This window comes from Pituophis catenifer, unplaced genomic scaffold, assembly GCF_029215685.1.
Source record: "Pituophis catenifer annectens isolate HBS135680 unplaced genomic scaffold, rPitCat1.0.hap2 SCAF_1, whole genome shotgun sequence".
Lineage (NCBI taxonomy): Eukaryota > Metazoa > Chordata > Lepidosauria > Squamata > Colubridae > Pituophis > Pituophis catenifer.
Window position 1 is genome coordinate 102,600,515 of NW_027256881.1, and position 15,050 is coordinate 102,615,564.

Below are 15,050 nucleotides of genomic sequence, written 5' to 3' on the forward strand. Positions count from 1 at the left end.
CTACCAGCGAAACAGACTCTTCCTTTCTCCTCCCTGCTACAAGTTTCCAATGAGCCAGTCATTTCTGATTTACACTCAGAGCTGTCAAGAGAAGGGGGTGGGGCTACACCTGATTATCCAAGTCAGTCAGAAGGAATTTTTCCTTTCTGAAAATCACAGCAATGCAGATTTTCCAATTAACACGTAAGCTGATTAATAGGCTGGTGGCACTGGAATTATCTTCCAAGGGAAGGGGAAATGTTTGATGGTGAAAAATAATATACGGTGGTTATACATTGTGTAGGAACCCAGTATGAAGAATTAGATGTAAAACAGAACATTATTTCTCTGTTCCTTACTTCTATCTCTAAACTTAAACTTTCCAGGAACATCAAAAACCCAATTAAATTTCTGTCGAAGTTTTTATAACAGATGTACAAAAGAGCAAATTTTTTTTGCTGTTATGCAATTTGATCTGTTACAAGCTTTTAAATTAAAAACAACACCCAAATTTTCTATACAACATACATAGCCCCCTCTTCTTTTTTAACATCCCTTATTAAGATTAATAGAACTTTTACTCAGGGGAAAGTGAGCACAGGGCTGCAGCCTTACCTTTGTACGATTTTAAAATAGCATCAGTTAAAGAAGAAACAACACAGCATTGCCCTGCAGGTGTTTTTGTAGAGAGTAGTTCAAATGCTAACGTAGTCCAGAAAGAAAATCTGCATTATTAAAATTTGTAATAGACACAATCACTTAAAGAGCGTGTCACTAATGAAATAAGTGTTTGTGTGTAATAATTACACAGGCATGTGTTCTTGCCATTTCTTTTCCTTCTTTCCATATTAATGTGCTGCCTTGAAGGAAGGACATCCTGTGATGATGGCATACAATGTCCTGTTTGTCTATTATGAAGTACATTAAACCTCGCATTCCTATTTCTCATTACCAAACAAACCAGATGCATAACTTCCTTTAGTGGTCCTGGCCCTTCAATGTGGAATCCTTCAGCTCACAACAATTGTGAGGTCGCATAGCTCTATGCACAGTCACACATAGTATCAAAAATACCAAGCCGGTTCAACAAAGGACAAGTCTCCTACTTTTCCTTTTTACCTCGCATCTTCAGACATGTTTATTTTTCTCTGCCTTTCCTCTTGCGTAGGAAGGAACCTGTTTTGACTTGTTTTAAAAATACAAGCGAGTGTATATGTGAGGATTTTTATTATTCAGGGAACCAATCTCTGATTTTGTTCTAGCATACAGGCCATACAGCAGATTTCTTGAAGTCCTTGAAGTTCTGAAGATGGGCGGGATTATTTGTTTGTCTAGATCAGGGGTCTCCAACCTTGGCAACTTTAAGCCTGGCGGACTTCAACTCCCAGAATATCCCAGCCAGAGAGTAGCATTTATTTGTGTAAAGACCTCTGACCTATTCTAATCAAATATTCACAGATCACTGGGCATTACTAAGACATAGTATCAGACAAGTACTTGATAAGTCAACAAAAGAATTTACAGAAGTTATGCAAATTATAGAATATGCAATCGAAACAAACATTCAAAATAAAAGAATATAGCCGCTTGATTTTGATAATTGATGATATATCAGAAGATTGCTACTAACTCAGTGTTTTGTATCGAAATATAAAACTGTGGCTTCTATATATAAGATAACTTGTGCCTTACTACCTTCCTGTAACTACAAGTAGTCGTCATATCAACACTTCAACAGTTCATTTAGTGACCGTTCAAAGTTATAACAGCACTGAAAAGTGACTCATGATTATTTTTCACACTTTTGACCATTGCAGCATCCCCATGGTCATGTGATTTATATTTGGATGTTTGACAACTGATTCATATTTATGATAGTTGCCGTGGTATCATGTGATGACCTTTTGCAAACTTCTGACAAGCAAAGTCAACCAGATTTAAGTGAAACCAGATTCACTTAACAAACGTATTACTAACTTCACAACTTCAGTGATTCAGTTAACACATGTGGCAAGAAAAGTCATAAAGTGGGGCAAAACCCACGTAACAAATCTCTCACTTAGCAACATAAATTTGGGGCTCAATTGTGGTCGTAAGTCGAGGACTACTATACTCCAAACTCTGTGGATGTGTGAAAACTGGATAAACCAAACAGAAGCTACAGATAATCTTTTTTCCATATTACCATAATAAATATAATGGTCGATGTGGTTATTTGATTCTGGAATAGCAAGAGGGCTATTTCTGCATACTGCTCTCTAACAGGTATGGATCATGTGTGGCCAATACGATTTCCCATGGAAGCATTACAGATCCCAATGGAACAGTATAATCTGAAACTGCTTTGGTGTAGGAAATAGCTATGCTTCCCAACCCACACATGTTCCTTTTAACATGAATAACCTGACTCACTTTATTATACAGAATATATTAAAGAGTATACAGATATTCTTCATTCAGCAACCACAAATGGTTCTGGCAATTTGGTTGTTAAATAAAGCAGTCACTTAGTGAAAATCATGGAACTGCAACTGTGCTTGTAATTTTACTTCAGCTTTTCTTTGCCTCTTACTACTTCCTTCAGCTGAACTGGGTTCTTCCTCTTTCTCTTTGGTGTAGGGTAAATAAGCAAGTAAAAATAAGAATGGGTTGCCATTAATCTGTGTGTCGATGCTTAATTTAGAATTTGCAGGATGGATTCCAAAAAAATGAGATCAGTAAAAGATGTGTCAGGATTGTAATGAAACTTGAAAAAGATTAAGAAATTGCTTCTGAATATACTTATAATGTCAGAAGGATATGATCTCAAACAGCTGGGTAAGCCCAAATGGCAGGGAAGGTTTCAAATCATGACAAATACAGGGAAAAGAGCAAATCTTACAAGGCCTTTTCCTGAAAAAAAGAACATGGTGGCTTTAAGAACTGCATGACACATTGCAGAGACAATTAAGTATTCTAATCAGGGCTAGCTTTCCCTTAGCAATATTGGATACTATGAAAAACAGCATAATTAAATAAAAATTATTCCATTTGCCTACTGCCTTAATTGAGAAAGCAACTCCAAGTAAGGTACATAAAAAGGTTAAAAAACAGTAATACAATAATAATCAATTGTAAACTGTCTGCACATTGAAAAAGTAAAACAAGACCTAGTAACTCAAATTTTTCCCCTAACAATACCTATTTGCTACATTTTGGCAGCAGCCAGGCCCTCAATGCCTCTCCTCAATTAGAGACTGCCATCTACATGGGACATGGAAACAAATCTTTTCAGCTGCAGCTCTCCTCTTGTAGAATAGGAGGATATTCAAATGGCTTCTTTCTAGTTTTGAAAAAAAAATAGTGAAAACTTAGTTATTCCATCAAGCCTTGATGGTTGGGACTACTCTTTCAGATAATGCATTAGTTTGATGGAGCAAGACATAAGCCCTCTAAATAAATGAAATTAATCAGTCCATGGAATAGATCACAATCTACTCTGCCTGAGGGCTTGTTTAAAGAGCCAAGTAACAGGGGCAGAGCCACATGGGCTTGGAGAGGGGGTGGGGGAATGCTGGCGCATGAGGCAGGTATAGTAATAGAGAAGTTTATTTCCTAATTTCCACAAAATGACATTGCTTTACAGAAAACAAATCAATTTTGCCAGATCTTACTGAATAGACAGAAGTAGCTGGGGAGATGGTTTCATCAGTACCCAGGTCCTAATTCATGAAAGTCTTTATATGGAACAATTAAATATCTTCAATATTTGAATTGTTTCCAGAAGTAACTCAATAAAAATAGTCCTCATTTAACAACACTAACAAGAAACTTCATCATTGAGCAATATGGTGGTAAGCCAAAAAAACATGTGACTACACTAGGTAGTGACAATAGTTCTGGCAGTCCTGGTTGCTGTTGTTAAACAAGGAACACCAGGTTTGTTAAGCAAGAATTTCACATGACAACTTCCTGTTGGTTTCTCCATTGACTTTGCTTGTGAAAAGCTGGCAAGGAAGGCCCCAAATTGTGATCAGGTGACTATGGGATGTTACAACAGCCATAAATTCAAGATCCAGTTGTAACTCCTGTTCAGCCTATCCTAAATTTTAAAAGTTGCTGAACAAGTGGTCATTAAATGAGGACCATTTTTACTTTGAACTATGTCCATAACTGGTAACCAGTGCAACTTGCAGAATAGAGAATAGCAACTCGCAGAACCAGTGCAACATATGCAAAACGTAGTAGTATCCATAACTACTCACACTATTGCATTTTAGACCAGCTACAAATTCTGATCAGCCAAGTGTAGTCCAATGTAGAGCACACTGCAGTATTGGGAGGAGGTGGGAGGAGGTATCTAGAGCACGAATGATTGCAAGAATGGCTAACCGATCCAGGAAGCGTCATAGATGGCGCACAAATATATGTGGGAAAGGCCTGCCTGGCTATGGTTGATACTTCTCACAGGACAGGAGCCAAGAATCAGGAGGACCTTCAAAATATATGCTATTTTTATTCGGGGGAGTGCACTCCTACTCGAATTAAAGATGGTAAATCCAAAAAAGCAGAAAGTATTTAAATACAGAGCCATTCAGTGTTGCTAGGGTTGAACCTAGCCCTCTGCAAACCTTACTTAATGAATTAATGGATTACTGGATTAATTAATTAATCCATAATTGTTCTATTTTGTATGAGGGATTTTATGCCTCAAGTCCCAAAATGATTTGAGTGCCTACTACACATTTTGACTTCTATTGGTAGTAAACTGCTTTGTGTTTGACAGCAAATTATGTTGATCTGGGCCTGGCTCTGATAATATTTATAGAAAACATGTTACTGATATTGATAAAGTCTTATTCAGCATGGCATATAATATAGAGTATATTACAGTGTATTACTTATGTACAAAGCCATAATACTGAATTATAAAAAGAAATAAGACTTACTTATATTGTTTATATATTAAGGTATCTTTTGACTTCTTGGGTGTTCCACACAATTTGTCATTCCTGTTTCCCCCATATTAATATTTAGAAATATATTATTTGACTGGCAGTTTGTTGTTTTTACATAGAGTTCACTCATACCATCTGGAATTTGCAAACACAGTGGTGTTCATTTCAGAAAACGCACTTTTTAATCATACTTTTATTGTTCCTTTTCTGTTCAGAGAAAACCTCAATTACCTTATTAGTCAGCATTTCTCAGACAAGAGCTTCTCTCTCTCTTTCTCTTTGCAGTAGCTTCTAGCCCAACAGCAAATCATCAATGGCTCAAAACTATGCTGACGTCAGAAACTCTGTCTTCACCTTCACCACTTCACTTCCTTTGATGCTGTCATCTCATGCTACTGAAGCTCAGCAGTAAGCAAATGTTACTCAAGCCTCAAAAGTCACTGAAACTGTCTTTCCTCTCCTGCATGCCACTGCTTGAAGGCTATTTTCCCCCACCCCAAAGAGTGATCAGGCAGAACAGCACAATGACTGTGTGAGAAACTGACTTCAACAGATGATCTTGAAGATGCTGTAGGAGCATTAATATAGATCAGAAACTAAAGCAGATTTTTTTTTTTCATATTCTCTCTTCTTTATACAAACAAAGCTAGGAACAAATTGACCACATCAATAGAAAGAAGAAAACCTTTTGTTTTCCCGTTCTTCTGTGTAGACCTGGTTCCAGCTCTATACTGTACGTTCAGAGAACAGTTCTGATCTGACTGAAGTCACCTTTTATAGTTAAAGAAACAAATCTTATGAAGGGAAAATCTTTTATTAATTACTAAAAGTCTGAGAAGGCTTTTATCAGTATAAGGCTTTTTATCAATATAAAATCGGCAGAGAAAAGGAGTATATAAGAGAAGATGCAGTTATTTGAATTTTTCTTATGCAATATTGTCTCTGAAAAATTCTACAAATTTTGGAAAAATTACCCTGTGGATTCCAAAGTAAATCTTGTGTTATCAATGATCTTGATAACATCAATACTCCAAAATGTGTTAAATTCTCTCTAGAATAAAAATAAACAAATTTAAAATTGGTTCCAAATTCATGTTTTAAAAGCTCTAATACTTTGGTAAGCTTCCTAGCTAGAAGGCTTCTCAATTAATTTTCTAAACGTTTATTAAAAATAGATGCCGTTCAGTGTAGCTGGACTCCCATGTTTACATGGATCAATCTACATAGTTTTCTTGGCAGCAATTTAGTTTGCTATTAAATTCTTCCAGGATATTTTTTCAACTTTCCAGTTTAACATGGAGTTCTGGATTTCTTAATGATCTCCCCTCCAAGTATTAATTAGATCTGAGCCTTCTATGCTTTTTTAAATTGGCCAAGATTTTCTAGGTGCTTCTATCTTTATTTATAGAGCATACTAGATTATTAGATTGGCTACCCTTAAAATTGGAGCAATAATTGCAAATGTATCAGCAACACTTCTAGATCTTATGGTATTCATGCCATGCTTGCTGCTTTTAAATGTACATTAATTAATCAATCCAATAAGGTCTTTATGTCATATTTAATTATGCCATTGCTATGTGCTGAAGTTTGAGCATTGATTCTATATGTGTAAATTGTCTTCCATCCATACTCTTATTGGTTTTTTTAAACATCTGATGTTAAAGATATTAGAGAAACATTAGCTAGAAATGCCAGCATGTACACATCTATTCAGAAATTTTGCGGAGTTCAATATTTCCCGATATACCAATGGGTATAACATTCCAGTCTAACCAAAAAGACAAATAATTCATTACTTTAGGTGGCTCTGGTTGGTGATCACTTGCTCTTAAAGCAATTATGTTACCTAACAAAAGCATGTGAGCATTTTTTTATTACACCAAGATATAACTCTCTTTAGTGTAGTGGTAATAGTTGGTTCTTTTAAATTATCAGCTTTACATGAAAGTTCAGACCTTTTTAATGGATCTGAAGATGTACTACTAGCTGTCTTCTCTGTTCTAAATTATGTATAAGTCCCTCTTTGAGGGAGATTGGTGGTCCAGAAATGGGAAAAATGAACAAACAAATAAAATATATGAAGAATGTTTTGAGGAACTATATTTCTGCAAAGCAAGCTAAAATGTTCTTCATTAACATCATTAATGACAAATTCTGCTTCTAATAGTCCACAGCACAAGGCAAGCAACTTTCTAACCGAACGATAACTCAGTTGCACTTCTAATTCATTGATTTTCATATATTTTCTGGGTTTTGCATTAAATTTAGAATGTGTGAAACAGAAGTTAAAACTTCTCAGACCTAGAAATAAACTCGTGGTTGAAGAGGAGTGGCTGCATTCTATTTCAAGAAAAATAGGAGGTAATCTTGAGAGAAAAATAAAAGGTGACCTTGACAGGAAGGTTTATTGCAGTCCCTTTTCTTGTTTTCAAAGTGCAGGCATGCCTCTTGAAAATTATCAAAACAGTTTCCAAACTGAATTCCAAACAGTATCCAAATTGAATTCTACTTGTACATATTGCTTAGTCTAAAATGTGATCATTAACTTGAAACCAAATGAAACTTATCTAGGCTACACCGAAAATCCTTCACTTTACATTTACATTATAGGTAAATAATCTGCCATTTTGGAGGTATCACTTGTAAACCTATCAGTGATGGCCATACCCTTTTCCAATTACAGAAACTGCAAGTCTAAAGAGTCCTCTAGTCTCCTTAAATAGCTCACACCTTCTCCTCTTTCCTGAACCCTATAAAATGTTAGCTCCATGAAACCTTTACAAAACAATGCGAGCCAAGAGATTCCTCCTCCGCATTCTTACAACTATACGCCCTGACTTTATCAACAGGCTGTATCAACAAGCTATTGTTTCCCAACAGGGTTTATGGAAGAAGGTGGTTAATGTTCAAATAGGTTTTTCTCGGTTCCACTCAAGGGATACCAGCTGCTGACAGAAAGTGCCCTAGAGGTTTTTTTTTTTTAACTGCTTCCTTAGGAAGACAATAAATCAAAGAGTAGCATGGACCGTTTTGGAAACACCTGAAGCTGAAACTGGTTTGTTCTTTTTTATTTCCAGAATCAATAACTTTTGAAGAAAGACCAAGCTTCATGAAAGTGATAATCCACAATGGAGAGTCCATTAAAGGTATTAAAGCATTGGCAGCAGCCTGATCGACAAGAGAAGCTCTGTCCTGACAATAGACAATTAAAGCTGATAAAACTGAACTACTTGTTGCTGTTCTAATTCCATGTAATTATGTGCTCCTTGTCTCTGCCTCCTGTACACAGGGATGAGCCATGCTTCTTTAATCTCCAAAGTACCTGACCTAGTTCCTCTTGTGGTCTTTCAGGACCTGTTTTATTCCCATCTGGATCTATGTTTTCCCCTTCTCTTTCTCTGAACCATTATGGAAAATTAGAAGAAAGGAAAAAGAGAAAGCATCAAAATGCATTTTGTTGATCAACATTTCTTGAGCGCCAAACAATAAATAATGATCAACAAGCTGCAGGTTATCAAATTCAATTATCCTTTTTTTTATTGTTAAATTACTCAATACTCAAAAAGTGAAGTGATACTCTGTGAGAAGTCAAATTATTATATGAAAAGAGGATGCTAAAATGGCATGGTATGCCTTACTTGACATACAGACGCATTCATTTGAGCAATCTCATTCTTCTTCACAGTCTCACTGCATTTCAAAGAAAGCTACATAAGTTTTGAGTACATGATTTTTTCCCCCTCATAAGCTATATACACTGGAATACCAAACACATTCATGTTAATTATTTTACATCATACTTTTCCTTTAAAAATAATTCAATTGGAGTAGTTCTTGAGTTGTGTTATGTGCAAGTCAGCAAATCAAAACCTGTGCAACTACTTACATATAAGCTTTCACAACAGTAGTAACTATTTACCTCTGTTAATATACGGAGGGAGGAGAATAACCTATCTGTGTATTCTAGATGCAGAACAGAATTTTTAATTCTTGATTAATAATTTCAGAATATTTGGGTTGGCGGCAGAGAAAAACAGAAAAGATTATTGTAGCAATGCTTTCTGCTAGGAAAAAACTATTAAATTATGTGTGTAAGCATCTTACTACTGCAAATTTCACACGAGTGCCATTTTCCTACTTATTATAATTGCAATATGGCTTTTATACTCTATTATGACAGTATGACAAACCAGTAAGATAATCCTTTATTTTCAGACATGTGTAATTTCATTTCACATATTTGTGATATTTTCATTTTTTTAAAATCAGGAACTGCAAGAGTCATGGACTTCTTTATTTAGAACATAGTCACTAAATTGAGCAGACTAAATGATTTATTTGATCTCCAGTTAATTTTTCCCTAGCTTTGTTTGCTTGTTTCCTGAGTCAGACTGCCTGTCTGATAGGAACCAACACTTCTAATGTTCTACTGATTTCCCATTTGTTTCAAGTGCTGCTTTTTAAAACAGCTTACTAGAATCTCATTTGAGATCCTACATTTTTACAGTTCCAATTTTTCTTGTATAGTATAGCCTTTCAAGTTCCTTCCCAACTAGGCACTATGATGCAACACATACAAAGCATTTTTTTTAAAAAAAGGAGACTGCCAATAAGGATTCTGTAAATGACAACTCATCCTGTATTTCAGCATATTGAGCTGCCACGTGCTTTTCAATGAGCAGAGAGAACAGCTTGCTATAAAGAATGCCCCCAATCTGTTGTTTTCATTTAGGATAACAATTGGGCTTTGCAAAGAAAAGACTACAAGGCAATTTATACTAAATTGGACCTGCCAACTGCAAGTTGGAATATTGCAAATAATTTACTTTCCATGATAAAAGCCAAAACAAACAGCACCCAGCAGGGGCCCAGCTGATAAAACTGTGTCAAAACTCAAACCATTTGTCAAAGGGGAAGGAAAGGAGTGAGCTAAAAGATGGACTCAGGAAGCAGAATTATCTGGTGCAAGACATTAACTAATATAAATACTGATAATGTGGAGGGTGGAGTAAACACATTTACTCAGCAATATCTTGAACTACCCTAGGAAAAACCATTCATGAAACTGTCTTGGCTGTGCCACCCATACATTCATTTGTCACAGCACTGTAGTATTTTCAGCACAGTAGTATTTTCTCCACTGCATATAATCGTATCCCTTTAAAGCATTGTGAGCTACACACGACACAGAAAAAAAACGATTAAGCAAAGATAAAAATGCTTTTCATTTTTATCTCTGGATAACAAAATCTTCCAATCATAAACATACAATGGAACTCTTACAAGTTTCCACCTCTGTTGCGCAATTTTAACCTAATAATCACATCAGAGGAAAATATTGTAATACTATCTTAAATAATGCAAAACTACCTGGTCTTGTATAATGATGGACTATGAATTTATCAGTGTAAAATCAAATTGAAAATAAGTGGTTTTTTTTGAAGTTTTTATGTTTGCAAACATATCCATTTTAGTAAGTTACCTAAACTATCTACAATAAACAGTGCCACAAAATACATGGCAAATAAGGGCTGTCAAAATAATTGAAAGACATAAGCAAAGTATTTTAGCTCTTTAAACTAAGTGACAGCGAAATATGTCAGACTCATGCTTAAAGTGCATATGCAAAGACAATTATTTAATGCATAAAATGTAAAAGTAATGTTTGAGATGTTTAGCAGTACCTTAGATTAGCCATAGAGGATAGGCTTCCAGTCTTCATTCACAGACCACTAGTTTTTAGTCCATAGGTGTATCTTCCATAAGTCTCCATGCACCTTGAGCCTGCCCCCAACACACACTTGGGCATACAAGAGCACACAACACACATGCTTTCTACTTCTCACTCCAACTCTCATCTAACTCTGCCTACAATGTGACTTGGATTTTAGCATTTCTCCCAGGGAGACTTCCCTCCTCCCTCCCCTTTCCTTCCACTCCTCCCCATTCTGTAATTAGGCTTAACAGGAGCAATTAACAAAATCAACTCTGCTTAGGTTGGTGGTGGGTGATAATTCTGACTGACCTTTGAAAAATAAGCAAAAAAAAAAAAAACAGAGGAAAATTAAGACATTACCCACCACCACCATCTGATTTAATCTTTTATTATCTAAACAAGGTAACATTTAAACACAGGGGTGTGTTCGTTTGTTTTTAAATCTTTCATCATTAAAAAGATGTCTGATTTTTAGTTAATATAAAAAGATATTTTAAAAAGTTAAACACCATTTCTCAGATCAATAGTATTCTAAAATACGTCTAATGGAAAAAGAAAGAGAAATAAATTGATGGAATCAAATTTGGACTACAGTTTTGCTACTCAATAAATCAGTTGTAATATTAAATGGCAATTGCATTTAAAAATGTAATGGCAAGTACATTTAATTTAAAAAGACCAAAGAAAATATTCACACTGGTTCATACTTGCAAATATTACTTTTAGACTAATTTATATAGCTAAATATGTTGGAACTACTCTCTCAGAGACAGTTCCATAGCTGGAGTTGTGACAGCACTTCATCATTTTAGACTGATTTTGCAATTTGAGGGTCTTTCTTGATTTGATCTGTCTTCTAATGTGTGGGTGGCAGCTCTGGCCTGGAGAGCCTTTGCACACGATCATCTTGTGCACTGGTTGCACCTCTTCCTCAACCAGGAAACCCTTCAGACAGTTACTCATGCCCTGGTCACCTCACAACTGGATTACTACAGTGCACTCTATAGCGGGCTTGCTTTGAAGACAACCCAGAAACTACAGGTGATACAAAATGCAGCAGTGCAAGCAGTAAAGGGCACCTCATGGAATGCCATGTATCAGCATTGTACAAATTTTATTAGCTAGTGAGACTCCAGGTACATTTAAAGGTACTGGTCATTACATGTAAATCCCTTTATGGCATAGGGCCTGGATAGCTGATGGACTGCCCATCTCCAATTGTTTCTGCCTGGCAGAATGGGTACTCACCAGGTTCTTTCTATTAAATGTTGTTATGTTATGGGACTAAGAAAGCATACCTTCTCTGTAGTGGCCCCAACCCTCTGGAATGGCATCCCTCCAGAAATATGGATGGCAACCGTCCTTCTTAGGTTCTGGAAAGAACTTAAGACCTGACCTTGATTGGTAATGGAGCTGTGGTTGATGTGTTAGGTTTGATTTGTTTTTATTTGTTATTGTTTGTTTTAGTTGAGGGTGCCTGTAGGGCTGTATGGTTCAAAGTATTCTTTTTATCATGTTGCATTTCTATTTGTAAGCTGCCCAGAGTCTGTAGGAGTGAACAGTTAAAATAAATTTAAATAAATAATGATGATAATGTATTTCAGCCAAATGCCCTTTCTCGAGAATTTATTACAACAGCAGAAACTGATGTCTCTGCATCAGCTCATGGATAGTATCAAACTGATCAGAGGAAATATATTTGGATTCAAAAAAAAACCAATATGGAACCTATTGCTTGTGTTTGCACAATACAATAAATAGTTCCTTTTTGTTTAGTTTTACAGGCAAAAATTATTTTCATTTATACTAATGAAAATAAGTGTTATTTGTTCATGGGCTTGACACAAACCCTCTCAAAAGATAGTCAGCACTTTTTTCGGACTTTCCTGAAAATAATTTGTTGGGAAAAAGGGCATCTAAACAAATAAAACAAGCCCTCTTCTACCCTGAATGCCCAGCAGATGGTAATAGAAAGGGCATCCATCCTGCTTCTGCTTTATTAAGCACATTTGGCACTGAGCTCAAGAATAGAGTGGAAATATCTCATATTATAATCATAATTGTTTGAAGTATACACACATTTTTTTACAAAATAAAAAACAATATGTTGTAGTCAAGGGTGTTTATGTTCTTAGGAAAAACAAGCTTGAATAAAAAGCAAAGGTAAACTGGAAAGGTAGGTAAAGTGAGGTAGGTAAAATGAGGTAGGTAGGTACCTTCTAAGGTAGGTAAAATGAGGATCCAGATTATGGGGGCAATAAGCTGACTTTGTATAAAAATATACAAAAGTATGAAGGCTATTGCTTAACACATTGTAAGACGCCCTGAGTCTCCGGAGAAGGGCGGCATATAAATTAAATTTAAAAAAAAAAAAGCAGAAAAGAAATCCTAAAGAGAAAATAATAGGAAACTTCCTCCCTAATTTGTGTTCTGGACAATGGTCACAGTCATTACTGTAGCTATTTTATGAATGGATTAGCTGCTCCCATACTAAGACAACCATACTTGGTGATGCACACACAGAATACTTTAAAAATTCCAGGACTTTTGCTGACACCCCCCCCCCCAAATAAATCTCATTATTTTTAAATTGAATTTTATCATCTAAAAGATAGGCCATACAACCAGCTTTTATTTATAGAAGCACCAGACCCCCAAATAGTATTCTGCAGGGTTAAATCATCTTCCACCAATTTCTATTGATAAAAGTCTTTATAAAAATAGCCAATTTAATAATGAGTATCCTGTTGTTTACCTGCTGGCTGTAATGGAAACAATATTTTCTTGCCCCAAAGCCAACATATGATCCATGACTTAATTTCATAACAATGGTTTGCTCTGGGTTGATTTTGTGATGCCCAAAAGCACACTCTCCTTGAGAGACATTGACTCTACCAGTTGGACTTCATCTATCTATCATAGTAAACCAGTATTTGATCCTTCCTAGGTGGAGATATGCACAATTTCAAATTTTCTAATATTGAACTAGTACAGTAGTAAGCAACTGTCATCCAACAAAAAGGGGAAGAATTCTTTTTCACAAGGAGTAATAATGTTAAAAATACAAGTGCAAGCAAATCTATATAAGCCTTCCAGAGTTGCCTTGTGATAAGGTGGGAGGGCAATAAATTTTATAAATAAATAAATAAATAAATAAATAGGCAACTGAACTTTTTTAAAAGAAAGAACCAAAGAATAATGCCAACATAACTCAAAGCAAATTACCAATGAGATTTTAAAGGCAACAATTTATGTGTTACCTGCCTCAATAAAAAGAGATCTATTTATGGCATAAAATCAGTAGCATTTGCTATTCTGATAGGGCTACAACATTAATATTATGCATAGTAATTGGTGCTCTGCAAATCCACGTTGATAGTCTAGTTATTGCAAAAAAAAAAATTGAAAAAATGCTACATTTGTATATATGAAAATATGGACTGTAAATAAGTGGCATTGGTTTGATTTAAGCTTTTGCGCATAACGTAAGATGTTTACAAGTCTATGATACAGCTTCCAAGATATCTATGACTGGTTCATACAAAATGCTTAGAAGACTGAAATAGAGTATTGTATGGAGGAGGAAGGCAAGCCAGAGATATCTATCTTAGGGTGTATCTGTATCATCTCTGTTTTTTGTGTGCAAACATTATTATATTATTATAATATTCAAGAACTACTGATATATCAGGAACAGATTCAAGAACAACATCTGCCTTGTTGATGGATGTCACCCCTTCAGAACATAGCATATAATAGCTGTGCACAAAACACGACAGTTCAGTTTCCTACAAATTTTCACAATTCTAAATTAGAAACTTTGATATTAAGGTTGGAATATAAAACTTTTTTTTCCAGAATTGGTAGGATGTAGCTCATAGGATGGCTGTTGCAGATAAAAAAAAAAATAGAAGGAATTTTATGAACTCTAAGTTGAGTCCTTGAGCAGTTTTTGAAACTTGAGTATACTTACATTTGCATAGTCCAGAATCCAGTCCACAGTGAGAAGTCTAAAAAAGGCTATTTCTCAAAAACAACTGGTCAAATGTTTAGCTGGTCAAGTAATCATGCCTATATACTTCTCTGGATTTTGTGCTTGTGAACCATGAAGTAATTAATTATTAAATTTATATGCCACCCATCTCACTATTGAGTGACTCTGGAAGGCTTACAATACCATAAAAAGAAGAAGAAGAAGAAAACCATCAAAACATTAAAATTAAAAGAAGTTGGGTAAAACTAAGAACCAGTACACAAGTCGGATGAGAGTGGGATCTTCCACTTAGTTCACTAGCCACCTCCAGTATGAAGCACACCCATCGAGGCCCCAAGTCAATTAGCAGAGCCAATATGTATATGTTCAAACAGCACTTGCTTAGATCAGCTGATATTCTACATTAAGGTTTTATTTATTT